This window comes from Marmota flaviventris, chromosome 18 (genome assembly GCF_047511675.1).
Source record: "Marmota flaviventris isolate mMarFla1 chromosome 18, mMarFla1.hap1, whole genome shotgun sequence".
NCBI lineage: Eukaryota > Metazoa > Chordata > Mammalia > Rodentia > Sciuridae > Marmota > Marmota flaviventris.
This window is the reverse complement of record NC_092515.1, coordinates 49,164,452-49,180,325: the sequence shown is the minus strand read 5'-3', so window position 1 is coordinate 49,180,325 and position 15,874 is coordinate 49,164,452.

Genomic DNA, 15,874 nt, shown 5'->3' with positions numbered 1-15,874 from the left:
GCATTTGGCAACCCATTTTAAAGGTCCCCCTTTCATAACTACTGGGGAATACTGGTGAATCTAGTCAAATATAGGAAGCAATATTCCTTGTATTTGGTCAGTAAAACGTCACCTCTTAAAACCACGTTTCACAAAACATTAATAACAGTCATCATTTTTAGGAGCCTACAGTATGTGTTACGGTTTTGGCATGGATCACCTCAATCCTGACAAAATTTTGGTGAGATGGTTATTATTCTTATTCCAGTGAGGAACAGGAGATTCTGAGAAATCCTATAACTTGTCCAAGACCACACGACTAGAAATTCATGAAGGTGGGTAAGAACGTAGACCTGCCTGAATCCAGAGGGCCACTACTCTTGCTTCCCAGTGACATATACAGGAAAGCTGCATCCGGGGTGAGGTGAAAATAAGAGAAAAGTTGCAACAGAATTAAAAATAAGTGCTCAGAAGTATAAAACTGGGGTGATTGCCGCAATACCTATTCCTTATGAAAATATTCCATTTGTTCCTTTATTGAAACAGACTAATAAGGGATCGGCTGAAAGCAAACATGGGCCGACAGATACTTCATCTTTCTGATCTATGCAAAACCCATCCCAAGTGGATGGTACAAATCCGTGCGGCTTTCCCCTTCCCCTCCTCAGCGAATGAGCACACCGTGGACCTCTTTGTCCTCCTGATATTTGTGGAGCTACCTTAGCTCGTGGTTCTCCTCCAGGATGTTTGTAACAGGTACATTTGGACTTTGGTTCGCACACAAGTAAGTGGAGAGTTAAAACCCAACCTTTGCAAAGGGCAGGAGAGTAGGTTTTTTTGCTCCTCTGTTTTGATTTCTAAATTTAAGGGTGATGAACTAGATTCACCTCTGACGTTTCACTGTGGATTCCACAATTCATCATGCTTTTAGCAAGTGGTTGTGCTTCACACGGGGAGATTTCAAGGATTTTAGGTAGAGTGGGCGGTGTTGATGAAATATCTCCCTACCCTTTCCACCCTCTTGTTTGTGTGGACTATATTTTCAAGTTTCACTCAATGATGGAGTCGTTTCTCAGCGTCTTGTGCGCTTAGCCATTTAATTAAAGCAATCCATATTGAATTCACGTCCAGATGCCTTGACCGGCAGAGCCAGATCCTCATTGGCATGCCAGCTGCTCAAAGAGGGACACGGCCCCTTGCATACTAATCAGGAGAGGAGGTAGTGATTCATCAGCCCAGGATACTGCTCCAGCATCTACAAGCACTTATGACATGTAATTGGTGGTGCATAAGCAAGCCAGGCCACATTAAAAACCCTACAGATAGTCAGAGATAAAAATTAATGACTTTTGCTTTGTGTAATCCTGCATGCATTGGTGGGAACGGGAGGGGGGGTTGGGATTAATGGGCAAATCTAAGTAGGCACCAAGGAACAAAGGCTTTCCCGGCCTTGTTTACATATCGAACAATAAAAAACACAAGTGACAAGTTATGGGAAAGGCGAGTGTGAATTTTCGGCACGAGTGAGTTGAAAGACTGCTTGCAGTTTATTATGGATTCCAAATTTCCATATTCATTATTCCAAAACAAACGTCCTCAGTGGGCTCTTCTGGGACTGGCTGGAGCAGTTGTTATTATTCATCTTTCACTGGGGCTGAGGTTGTCATGATTAGGACTGGGCCGTGCTCACTCTTCGTGACATGCCCCAGTTACTCAGGGACACAATGCAAACCTTTGACAAGCCCAGAGGAATGTAACAGGGATCAAGTAGGGTCATCCTACACAGGCTCTCCAAGAGCAGAAGGAGCCTCACACTTAGGGCTGGGTAAAGGGAGGGCCAGAGGAGAGCCTTAAGCCACCTACTGATGGGCAACGGAAATACCCTGTTGGCCCAGGTAGGACACGGTGACCAGGAAGGAAGGAGAGAAAGAAGCAGTGAGCTAACTGGTTTCATAATGCACCTGGACCAGTTAACTAGTTATTAGGGTGACATCAGTCAAGCTCTGGTTAATATAAATATAAAAAAGTATGGTGAAGGGTCGTACATGTTTGTTAGCAGATAATGAAAAACTGAGGTCACAACTCGTGTATGTGTTGAGGATAGGCCACATCACACGGGGGAATGTGACAAGGACAAACGCCAGGGCACTGTAGTCAGGAACTGCCTCAGTTGTTACTTAAGACACAGATGACCTGGCTGAATTTTGAAAACAGGCCTGGCTAGGGAAGAGCATGAATGCTCATGGGTGGATTGGACGTGGCTAAGTTTAGCTGAGATGATCACTGAATAAGGGGGTGGCAAGGACCTGTTGGTCCCAGGGGCCAGAGGACAATGGGTCGTTACTAAACACTTATTGTGGTTTGTGAAGGGGAAGGAAATAGCTAGAAGACAGGCTTAAGATGGTGGTCCCCGCCCCCAGTCTGGCTTTCTCTTCTGGAAGGAAGAGTAACTTCAGCTCCACACTGGTGCCCCCTCCTCTTCGCCTCCACTTTGGTCTTACTCTGATGGCTCCCTACGTTTTTGTTTTTCTTGCACATCACGAAATAGCTCAGTTATCCTTAATGGGAGAGCCATGGGCAGCGTTTACAGAAAGGACATCCCAAGAGCAGAAACGTCCAAGAGAGATAATTGGAAAGAATGTGCTCGGCTTCCCCGGGTGAGACGAGAGCGGGGCTTTGAGCCGAGCCATCCCTGGCCTTCTGCCTGGAGTCCTTTGTTCTTGTGTCCTCTTAGAACGAGAGTCACTATCTGCTCTGAACGAAGAGTACATTCACAACCTTGCTCTCACGAGTATCAGTCCTCCCCCGGAATACGGTGAAGAAGACTAACTCTCTTATTGCAGTGGTGGGAATACCCCGAAGCCTTGGTACTTCTTGTAGAAGATCATGTCTCTTGACACAGAATATTACAAGAATTCATATGCAAGTTCTGCTCTATTACAGTGACCCCCAACTTGAACACTGTGTAGGGGATGTTGAGATTTAAGGAGAAGATGAAGAGTGGGTTTCATATCATGGCATTTCTTTTCAATAATTCGTACCTGAGATTTGGGGAAAGACTGCCATATCTAAACTCTTGATCTGCAGGGGTGTCCTTGATCTGGAAGAGGAAGCCAGGGTCACATGGGAACAGAGTCGGTGACTCAAAGATTAAAAGTACTGCATCGCATATGAGAAGAAACAAGGCAGAAGGAAGCAATGACATCTTCTGAGGTTCCCTCGCCTATACTTGACTTTATGCCTTTATGTGGCAAGTGGCTTAGGATAATATGCATCCCAAAGAGCCCAGCTGACCACAGTGGACATTGATTCTCTCTTGCTGAAGAGCCTTTCTCAAGGCTGGATGGAGGTATTTGCAGTATCCTGAGAAACTTGACTACATAATAAGACGAGATGAAAAAAAAAAAAAAGCTGGAATTGGAGAAACTGGACCTATTAAACAAATCATCGGGGAATAGAGATTATACATGGGGAATTACACATGGTGGGGGGGGATATCATAAAACTGAGGCTTTATGTACAACTGAGGAAGAGGTAAGAACCCAAGCTGTTTATGAGCAATTAAATCACTTAGATAATACTGCAGAGCCCTAAGCTGCCCTTTTTCCTGATGCAGGAAGTAAGGCTTGACTTTCCCATCAGCACATGTTCCAGAGTACCAGCAGTCAAGGAAAACTGTGCATCTTCCCAGGAACACCAGTCTCCGGCCAAACAACCACCTTTAATTAAAAGTAAAACTTGTTTTTTTTTTTTGCCACTTTTGACACCATTTATCAAATAGACTTTCTTGGATGTTCTCTCAAGACTTGTATCTGGTTAGGAGGAGAAATTCAATCCTTGGCTGGTGCTTCAGAATATCAACGCCACTGAATAGAGACACTTAACTTCACCCAAAACGGATCAAAAGCACAAATACAATGATGATACAATGACATTCATAAATTCTCAGCACTCTCTTTCCATGAAGGGCTCCCAGAGCCATTGGGGTACCCAATGAAGGATAGATATTATGCCACAAGAGTGGGGGCAAGGGGGTTTAGGATTTCCAAGGGGAAAACTGAGCACAGGGAGAGCCAGTCAAGAGGAAGGGTGACGGGCTTCCACCCTCCATCTAGTGGGGTGAAGTTCCTGCTGTTCATGTCGGTGGAAATTCTTAGCAGGTGAAGCCTCAGAGAGGTCAAGTCTGGAGGTGCTGGCTGAGAACAGGTAACAGGTACACAGAAAAGATCCAGGGCGAATGGGCAGGGGGAATCAGAGAGAGAAGACGAGGGACCCAAAGCATCGCTTACAGTGTTAAGATGGAAGGAGAAAGGGGAGACAGAAAAGTTAACAGTCTCCAAACAACCACAGAAGGAGAGGGTTTTAAGAATGCAGAGGAGGCCAAGGAGGGTCGCCGGCTCCATCTATGCCTCTCTGCTGAGAATAAGCTGCACAGGATAAGTAGGGAGAAGAGGTTGTTGAATTTGTTGACCGGTGGGAGGGCTGTTTTCATGGAAGTAGGGACAGAGGACAGCCTGCAGGGGGTCAAGGAGTGAAGGGACTGGCAAGAGCTTAAGGGCAATAAGAGGAAAGAACTCATTAACTACCCTAATGCCCAGGACAAAAAGAATAACAAACTTACAGGCGAGAATAAAATGCAGTTTTGCCTCCAGGAGAGCACTTCAGTTCTGGAAAGTTAAGGAAGTGGGACCCGGTGCCTTCCCTGTGCTCAACTTCCTGTTCCCTGCAGCCCCTGGGGTCGGTCCAGCGGCCATTGTCCAGCCTGCTCCTCAAAGGACCTGCGGAGTGGCCACTCACAGCCGCTCTCTTTTGTGCTTGGAGAGATTAGAATCAAGGAGCTGCAGGCTCAAGAGGCTCCAGGACAGGAGCAGGGACAAGTGGCAGGCCTGGGGGGGGGGTGCTGCCAAGCTGGAACCAGCCCCTCCCCCTCCCCCTCCCAGTCCTGTGATCTTCAGATCAGTTGGATAAGGGGATTTCTTTCCCTCCTTTTCTTCCTCCTTCCCTTTTGGAAGATGAATGCTTTCAGGATCTGCTTGACATAAGAACTTTCTTTGTCCCCCCTAATGTGGATGGTTTGTTTTGTTCTTGAGTTTGCAGGGCTGCTCACCAAGGGGGAGAAATCCACCCCAAAACACTGAACAACTCAAAAGCCGTATTCCCAACAAAGTTCCAAACATTTAAAGGTAAACTGAATTAGCAAATGAGGAACCAATACTCTGTGACAAACCCAGTTTTGAACATGAAAAGGTTAATTTTCAGGAAAACAAATAAACTTTAAATATGTGTGTGTGTGTGTGTGTGTGTGTGTGTGCGCGCGCGTATGTATGTGTGTTTCATTTCCCCAGGTTAACGAAGTAAATTGTAGCCAGAAAGGGATGCCAATCTGTTGTACTCAGTAATATTACCCAGTGATAATACTAATATTTAGCAAGCATCATTTGCTAGATTTTGTGGATTTTTTTTTCCCCCAGGAAACAAAGACACCAAACAAACAAATGACGGATTTCTTTTCCCTAAGACTTTGAATTTTCCAGGAGTTTTATAGTTCTGAATTCAACAAACTCTAGAGTGGATTGGAGATTAAAAGATAAACTGATATAAAAAGAAAAATAATACCCAGTAAAAGGACTTATCTTTTACCCTGTAACTTTTCAGAATCCATCTAATGTAACCGGAAGCAAAGTTTCTGCTGAAGAATATTTTTTTTTCCAGTTAATTGATGTATTTATGGTACTGATGTAACCCACTTTGTAGTTAAAGTGATCAATACATATTCAAATACAATTCTGACAGCTATTTTTATTGTTGGTTGCCAATGAAGACTCGATATCGGAGCATTGATGACATCTGACCTGTCTAATTTCATATACTCACCATAATGTTCCCTAAATGTCCCAATGGTTTTGCCATTTGATTCACCCAAAAGCTGGCCTGGCCATCATGGAGATTTTGCAACTGTCTTGAAATGTCTGGGCCACATTTCTATAAATTGCACACCACAGATTCCTTTTCTTCTAATTCAGTGCCTTTTTTGCCTCTAGCCATTTATAACCAAGTGTGTACCCTAAGTTGTTTTAACAGCTGAAGATGGCTCTATACGGATCCATACCCATCTTCCCATAGGTACTATGGAGTCCACTCCTGTGCATTTGGAGGGTAAGTCAGAGGCAATGTGAAAACTGGTGGAAAGGGAGGGAACTAACTCTAAGCACCTATAAAGTACAAGGGGCTAGGCAAAGGCACGGTGTGGTAATGATCTCGTTTGGCTGTCTTAACACTTCTTTTTTTTTATTATTTGTTCTTTTTAGTTATACATGACAGTAGAGTATATTTTGACATATTTATACAAACACAGAGTACATTTTATTCTAATTAGGTTCCCAGTCTTGTGGTTGTACGTGTTGTGGAGATTCACTGTGGTGTATTTATATATGTACCCAGGAAAGTTAAGTCAGATTCATTCTACCATCTTTCCTACTCCTGTCTCCCCTCCCTTCTCTCCATTTTCCTTTGTCTAATCTGCTGAATTTCTATTCTTCCGTCTCCCCCTTGTTGTGTGTTAGCATCCATATATCAGGGAGAACATTCCACCTTTGGTTTTTTGAGATTGGCTTATTTTGCTTAGCATATTAGTTTCCAGATCTATCAGTTTACCCACATATATCATAAAGCCATTTTTTTATGACTGAATAATATTCCAGTATGTATATATACCACATTTTCTTTTTCCATTCATCTGTTTGCAGGTACCTAGGTTGGTTCCATAGCTTAGTTAATGTGAATCGAGCTGCTATAAATCTTGATGTGGCTGTATCACTATAATATTTTGACCTCTACAATGAAAACTACAGAATGCTAAAGAAAGAAATTAAAAAAGACCTTAGAAGATGAAACGATCTCCCATGTTCTTCAATAGGCAGAATTAATATTATCAGAATGGCCATACTACCAAAAGCACTATACAAATGTAATTCCTACTAAAATTCCAATGACGTTCTTCATAGAAATAGGGAAGGCAGTCATGAAATTAATTTCAAAAAATTAGATGACTGGAATAGCCAAATCCTTAATGAGGAAAGTGAAGTGGGAGATATCACAATACCAGACCATATACTACTGAGCTATAGTTAGAAAAACAGCATGATATTGGCACCAAAACAGACATGAAGACCAGTGGAACAGAATAGAGACACAGAGACAAATCCATATAAATACAGTTATCTCATACTAGACAAAGGTGCAAAAACATACATTGGAGAAAAGATGGCCTCTTCAACAATGGTGCTGGGAAAACTGGAAATCCTTACGGAGAAGAGTGAAACTAAACCCCTATCTCTTATCCTGAAAAAAACTCAACGCAAAGTGGATCAAAGACCTAGGCATTAGACCAGAGACACTACAACTATTAGAAGAAAATGTAGGCCCAACTCTCCATTGTGTTGGCTTAGAAACTAACTTCTTAAAGCACAAGAAGTAAAATCAAGAATCAATAAATGGGATGGTATTAAACTAAAAAGCTTCTTCACAGCAAAGGAAACAATCGAGAACATGAAGAGAGAGCCTAGAGAACAGGAGAAAATCTTTGCCACCTGCACCACCTCAGAAAGAGATATATATATATAGAACTCATATATATATATGAGTTCTATATATATATATATATATATATATATATATATATATATATATATATCTCAAAAAACTTAATGCCAAACAAAACAAAAACAAAAAAAAAAATAACTCTTTCAATAAATGGACAAAGGAACTGAACAGACACTTCACAGAAGAAATAGGAATGGTCAACAAATATATGAAAGATGTTCAACATCTCTAGCAATTAATTCACAATAGCTAAACTGTGGAAGCAACCTAGATGCCCTTCAATAGATGAATGGATAAAGGAACTGTGGTATATATACACAATGGAATATCCCTCAGCATTGAAAGAAAATAAAATCGTGGCATTTGCAGATAAATGGATGGAGCTGGAGAATATCATGCTGAGCAAAGTAAGCCAATCTCCAAAAACCAAAGTCTGAATGTTCTCTCTGATAAGTGGATGCTGATCCAAAGTAGGGACAGGGGAGGCATGAGAAAAATGGAGGAACGTGGACTGGGCAAAGGGGAGGGAGGGTGAGGAGGGTGCATGGGAGCAAGAAAGATGGTGGAATGAGATGGACATCATTACCCTAGGTACATGTAAGACTGCACATAGGGTGTGATGCTACATCACGTAAACCTGAGAAATAAAAAGTTGTGCTTCCATTATGTACAAGAAATCAAAATGCATTTTGCTGTCATACATCCCTAATTAAAATAAATAAATAAATGAACAAGTAAATAAATACATAAACTACCCTGAGATTTCATCTTACTTCAGTCAGAATGGTAACACTTAACACAAGTAACAATAAATGTTGGCGAGGATGTGGGGGAAAAGGCACACTCATACATTGCTGATAGGACTGAAAATTGGTGCAACCACTCTGGAAAGCAGTGTGAAGATTCCTCAGAAAACTTGGAATGGAACCACCATTTGACTCAGCTATCCCACTCCTCAGTATATACCCTGAGAACTTAAAAAAAAAAAAAGCATTCTATACCATCTTAACAATTCTGAGTCCAATATCTCCCTGTTACTAATGAAGAATCCATTCTCCACCACTTTGGCAACATCATCCCCTCTACTCCTAAAGATCATCAGTCCTTACCAAATTAACAACCACCGAAATTTCAAATTCCTTTCTTATCTTCCCTAGCCACGTCCCCTAAAGCCCCAACCTTTATTGTCCATCAAAGGAACCTTCTCAAAATGAGCCATAAGTTAACGATTTTCCCTAAAAACCCATCAGACTCAATACCATCATATCTTACATCCCTATTTGCCTCAGTTTACCTGTGAGTTCAGGACTCCAAACCACCCAGTTTTTCCCAGAGGCTTGTCCTCCATAGCTGTGTGTTCTCAATCTGACCCAATCTTCCATCCACTCCTACTCCCTAAATCCTTATACCATGGGCTTGGAACTCCTGATCTGTGAGCACTCAAGTCCCCACCACCTCACCTCTTCTGTGAATCTCAGATTTACCAACACTCTCTGCAGTCCCCTTAAGTGGTGATCTTTTTCCTTCTACCTCCCATATCCTGTAGAGTCAGGAGGGTGGTAAGTGTCCTCATCAAGGCTGCCTTTCTTATCTCCTCCCAAACCTCCTTTGAGGCACATGCCACTGCATAGTGCCACCCGACACCCCTCCTATTGCAGTCATCGGTCACCTTACGTAGCATACCTTCTGATTCACTGAATCTCTTAATGCCCTTGTCATTGTCCCTCTCACGGCCCCTCGATATTCTTGATAACTTCAACATCCACACAGATGACCCACCAAACACGCGGGACTCAGCTGCTTGACTCCCTCACCAAACCTATGAATTTTGCACCTCTATCTACCATGGTCTAGATATTGGATATGCACCTCCCCCCCGCCAATTCAAGAGTTGGAGGCTTAGTGCCCAGGGCATTGGTGTTGGTGTGGTATAGACCTTCAAGAGGTGGCCCTAGTGGGATGTCCTAGGTCAAGTGGGGGTGAACGTTCAGAAGGGATTTCTCATGGGACACTAGTTTTCTTGAGAGAATATTGCAAAACTAGGTCCTGGTCCCACTCATTCCTCATGCTTTTTGGATGGGGATGTGATCACTTGCTTTTCACATGCCTTCCCTCCATTGCCATCTGCCATGAGGTAAGGTGGCCAAGGAGACCTGACCAGAGTTTGCACCATGTCACCTGAAACTTCAGCCTCCAAAACTGTTACCTAAGTAAAACTCTTTACCATACAAGGTAGCCCATCTCAGATATTTTTTATGATAACAAAAATCGGACTAATACACTGCCCTTTGCTCTGAGTTCCAACATTAAATGGGCACAACCTCAAGCCTCTGTTTCAGCTCAGTGTTCCTGCTAGTGCTGTCATCCCAAGCCCTTCTCCTCCACTGGCCAGTCACCACATCCCCCTCCCACTTGATCATTTTGGGCATACAAATATACAATATGTATGTCTTCCTTAACAAGAACTCCTTTTAGACTCCGTGTGCCCTACAGATTTACTTTACTTTCTCTTTATTGCAAATACCTTAAAAAGAATGTTCTGTATCTTGTTTCCATTCCACACCCTCTATTCCTAACATGCCACCAACAATCTTTCTGCCAATTCTGTCTCCTGGTCTTATGAAATCTTCTCAGTGACACCAGCAGGGCTGGCCACCTCCTCTCCTTTAAAACACTTGTTGTACGTGGCTTTGGGGGTGCCCCACTTTCCTGGCTTTCTCCCTCCTTCATTGCCCCTCCCCTGTATCCTTTGCTAGTTCTGCCTTCTCTTCATTACCTGTAAACAATGACCATCACAGAGCCCAGTCATCAGAGTTCTTATATTCTCTGTCTACCCACTCTCTGGGTCTCATTCAAGCTCAGAGCTTTAAACATGACTCTGTGCTGAGGAGTCCCCCATTTAGACCTTCAGTCTCAACTTCACCCCTCAGCTCCAGGTTCATGGCCCCCCCACTGCCTGCTCAGGCTATTTAGATGTCAAACTTGCCATGTCCAAATCAGAAGCCTGGATTTCCTTGGCAAACCCCTCTCCTTCCTCCTACTTGGAAATGGAAGTCATGCATTATTCCTAGCTATTTGGGTTGGGTTTCTAATTCCTCAGCAGCTTTTGGTGGCTCTACTGTCACAGTTCACCCCAAATCTGATCTGATTCCTCCTACCACCCCACCAAATCTGTTCTCTTCCATTTTAATTTCATCATAGTTATTTCTCCACACAGGGGCCTGATGAGCTTTAAAAGATCATCTCTCCAAACTCAAAATGCAGCATGCTCAACATAAAACTGAACTCCTTGCTCGGGCCCTGTCCTTCCCATTGCATCTACTGGTCTCCCCACTTCTTGATTCAGTGCAGTTGCCTGGGGCCTTACAGGCGACCCACAAGTACTCTATCTGTTACCTGCCTCAGGCCTCTAGACTTCCCGCTCTCTCCCAGAACTGCCCTTCCCAAGCTCCTCCAAGGTGCCCCTGCTGATGTCATTCAGGTCTCTGCTCCCGTATTACCTTCTCTGCCAGTTCTTCTCTGATGACCCAGGAACTTCCCACACTCCACATTTCCCTCAACTTGGATAACTTGTCCTTCTGGTGCTCGCCCCTCTCTGCCATCATGTCCTGTTAGTTTGTTCTTCTACTCATTCCTGTCTCTATGTTAGCTGTGTGTCCCTGTCTTGGTCTCTGCTATGTTCCCAGAACAATGCTCATCCTGCAGTCAGTGCTCCATGAATACTTCTGGGATGAATATTGTTGAGATCCTCCCAGTTCTCCTGAGAGGTCATGTTAGAGACCTTTGTAGGACTTGGCTCCCTCAACGTTGATTTGATGTGGTCACCGCCGCCAATGTCAACTGTATTTCTGAAGTAGCTTTCTCTTCTGTCTTTTTTGTGGAATCCCATGGCCACATTTCAGGTCCTCATTTTCTCTTTAACTTAGGATCTCTTAGCCCCTCAGATTATCCATCTATGAGGCTTACAGCAAGGCTGCGGTACCCCAAACCAAATCAGATTCAAGCATATGAACTTGCCAACCTGTGACTGTTGGACCTCAAATCAGCAATTTCACATGGTTCAACCTAATGTACGTTTCTGCCTCTATAATTTTGCTTAAGCCATTTTAACGCCAGCCTGTGTTTCTGGGCCATCCAATTTATTCTTCAGAGATCAATGTTAAGTCTTATCTCTTCCAAAGAAGTCCTGGAGTGAATCACTGGTCTTCTACATTTCCATAGCACATGGCAGCTTTTTCTTTTTCTCTCTGTTCTCATCTGCCTTCCAAGGAAGTTAGGTGTGCCTGACTCTGTCTTCCCCTACTTAAGTTCTCCAGCTGTGAGTGAATGAGCTGGAGGAGGGGATATTGTCTAGAGGTTAACTGTCCCATGCCTATGACTGTATATTCTACTATCCAACAGTGGGAGACACAGGTTTTAGAAAGCCCATTTCTTGTTCTTCTTTACAACTATTCCTTAAGCAAAATCTATATTTTCCAATTCGCCATCCTGCCATCACACCAAGAGCAGGAGAGGAAAATTCACTGGGGGTGCACAGGCTGCCTATCCAGCTCTTGTGAGATGAATCAACGTGGCAACCACCAAGAGGAGGTGCGTGACACCAGCCCGCGTGACATCTTTCAGACATGACTTGACCTCCAGGGCCCGTGACTTTGGATACTGCAAAGCTAAAGCCTCTGTCTGGAGCATCAGCAATTTCTTCATTTGCTGGAAACAATAGGTGAAGAAGGAAGCCGCTACTGCTTCAGCCGATGACAACGATGATGAAAACCATATTGGCATTTGTATGACTCAGCACTGCTTGACAGGGTAGCAAATTCCCTGTAAAGTTGACAGTCAGGGCTGTCAGAGAGTCACCTCTGGGCTGAAAAGCAGAGGCCACATTTGCATAAAGAGAGCTCAGAGCACCTGACCCAGAGGGAGGCAAACAAAGAATTGTGGGTTCATAGCAAGAAGGATGCATTACTTGCAGCGGGAGATGAATGCTTAGATGCAAAGAAGGACCTCCTGAGAGTTGGGTCTCAGCAAGGGAACAGCTGCTCAGGAGGTCGTCAGATGTGCTCTTAAGAATTCCAACAGCATAACGGTGTTGGGGCCTGAGAAAACCAAAGTTTTCAAGGGCAGCAGAGTCTGGGGGTAGAGCTACGTATGTATGAACGCTCAGGATATAATGAGGGAGGCAGGGGAGATGCCTGGGGTGCAGATGATCTTGTTCCCAAGTGGTGCTGGGACAAGCAGGTAGACAGTGCTGAGTTAGATCTATCCCTCTGACCACACATAAGAACCTATTCCAAAATAGAGAGAGAGCTACACGAAAATGTGAACCCACAAGCTCCAGAGAAAAATACAGGTGAATTCTTGAGTGCAGACAAATGATCTCTAACTTAAATCAATATTCAGAAGTAACAGAAGATTGATAAATTTGATTATATAAACATTAAGAAGTATGCATAGAAAAAAATACCATAAGCAAAATCCAAAGACACATGATAAATGGGAGAAAAATAATGGGAATAGTATCACTGATAAAAGACTAATGTCTATGATACACAGGGCTTCTAAAATTGAAGGAAAGATGATTTGATAAAGGTATAACAAATTACCTTTAAATATAGGGGAAATGTTCTATTTCACTCACAGTAAGTGAAATACAAATAAAAACTCCACCAAAACAGTTTTATGGCTCCTCAAATGAATATACATAGAATTACCATATGACCCAGCAATTCTATTTCTAGGTATATATGCATAGAGGAATAAAAAATCTATTTTTATAAAATCTTATATGTAGATGTTTATAGTTATGTTATCCATAAGAGGCAAATGTCAGAAACAACCCAAATATCCATTAATAGATAAATGGATAAACAACATGTGGTATGTCCATACAATGAAGTACTATTTGTCCATGGAAAGGACTGAAGTTCTCATATATGTTATAACATGGAAGAGACTTGCAAACAAAATGCTAAGTAAAAGAAGCCAGTTCTTAGAGGTCACTTATTGTATGATTCTATTCATATGAAATGTCCCAAGCAGATAAATTTATACCCAGGAAGAGTTGATTAGTGCTGGCTTAGGGCTGAGGGTCCTAGAGAGTTAGGAAGTGAAGGTAAAAGATACTGAGTTTCTAAACTCACCTGTGATGAGGGTTGCAGATACCTGTGAGTACAGTAAAATCCACTGAATTTTACACTTCAACTAGGTGAACTGTATCTAAATAAAGTATTTTTTAAAACTCTACCGAGGTGTTATTTCTCATCTCTCAGACTCAATACATTCTGCTGGTGTGGCAAATAGGGGGCAGGCATTCCTGTCAGAAGAAATGCAAATTGATACACCGGTTAAGGAGTGGGATTTTACAATGTCGAATAACACTATGTATTTACACACCAGGGACCCAGCAATCTCACTTCCAGGTATTTGCCCAGGGAATTTCCCCTGAAAATACCTGCCCAACAGTATATATGAAAATGCATATACACAAAGTTATGTATTGAAGCATTGTTCATGATTGCAAGATAATGCAAACAATGTAATTGCCCACAAATAGAAGACTGGTTGGATAAACTGGGACGACCACATGATGTACTAGGATTTGTCCGAACTAGAATAAGGAACAGCTCTCTGAGTCGATGTGGAGTGTTTTCCAGGATGTGTTGTTGAGGGGGAAAAGCAGAGTGCAAGAGCTCAGAAGAAGAACTAAATCATACATGTCTCTACTTATTTTAGCAAAAGGAAATGCTGAGAAGAAAAGCAGATGAGATTGGTTACTTGTCAGAGGTGGATGGGGTTGGGGTGGGAGGGTTGAGAGGGGAAATGACTCTTCTCTGAATAGTTTTGAATTTTATAATCATGTTAGTGATTTGCATACTAAAACAAAATTTACAAGGATGGGAGAAAGCCCCTAACAGAAACAAATGAACCAGAGTGTATTTCAAATGAACAACATAAGGATACTATATGGCGTGAGGGTGGGGGAGCACAATCCCACATGACTTTTGAATTCAGGGTCTTGACTATGTAGCCTTAAGGACAAAACGATGTGTAAAGATATATAGAAGTCTAGTTAGCTTGTCATGGTGGTATGCATGAGCAATTAAAAATGACTTTGTTTTCTAGGGTTGAGTAAATGAATAAATATGTTGATAAAAATGAGAACTAGATGTCTTGCTAATGGAGAATTAGGTTTTATTCTTCCCAAATATACAAAAAAGGGGACGTCTACAATGCAATAGGTTTGGACTTAAAAATATCAGTATGATTTAAATGTATCGATATTTATGGTTTAAGTATCTTATTTATCTAAACATACACCACTATCTCCAAGCTCTGTTCATTGCAAGGACCTTGAAATAATGAAATCTCCATAGCCCCAATGCCCAGAGTGTGGCTTTAAAATTCCCATTTTTCACTGAAAAGGTCCAGGACTCCTTGGAGAAGTGGCTGACTCCTGGGCAGGTAAGGTACGAAATGAGCAGGAACATCTTGCTCCAGAGAGTAAAAAGTGCTTAAAAAAATAAAAAGAATATGTGAAAAAGACAAAAAGGTCTCCCACTGTCCAACTCTGAGACAGTTTTGAGTGTCAAAAATAATGACACTAAAGACTGTAGCCTAATGACTATTCCAGAAGAATCCCTGAATTCATACTGATATAAATGAATGAATACATGCATCATTAAGTGGGGAAAGGAGTACAGTCTTCCCTTCAGTAGAATTGGACTAATAAGTACAGGATGATGGAATCAGAAAATCATTTGGCAAACATCACAGTAATAACTGATCCGAGCAAGAACAGTCTGTCCATGGGAGGGAAAAAGTTGGATGAAAAGGAGGATATTTTTACATAGTCTCCAACATCTCCTCCCAATTTCATATTAATCACAAAGGGAAAAACGGCCACCTTAGAGCAGAAAAACCTGGCATACACCACCTTAGCCAAGTAATCAAAGATAACATCGCTAATAATGGCGCCAACCCAACATCATTTCCCTGGAACTCGATGCACAGAGGAAGACACGACATCACTTCTGGGGTGTTTCTGCCCCAAATTCATCACCTGGATCTAATCACAAGGAAACATCAGACAAACCCAAATTGAATAACCTTCTACAAAATAAATGGTCTGTACCTTTCAAAAATGTCAAGGTTAAAGAAAGAAAAAGAACAGGTAAAGATAAAGAATGAAGAATTGTTCTAGTTTAAAAGAAACCACAGAGATGTGACAACCGAAGGCAGCATGTGGTCTCTGGATAAAGCATATTTACTGGAACAGGAGACAAATTTTGAATTC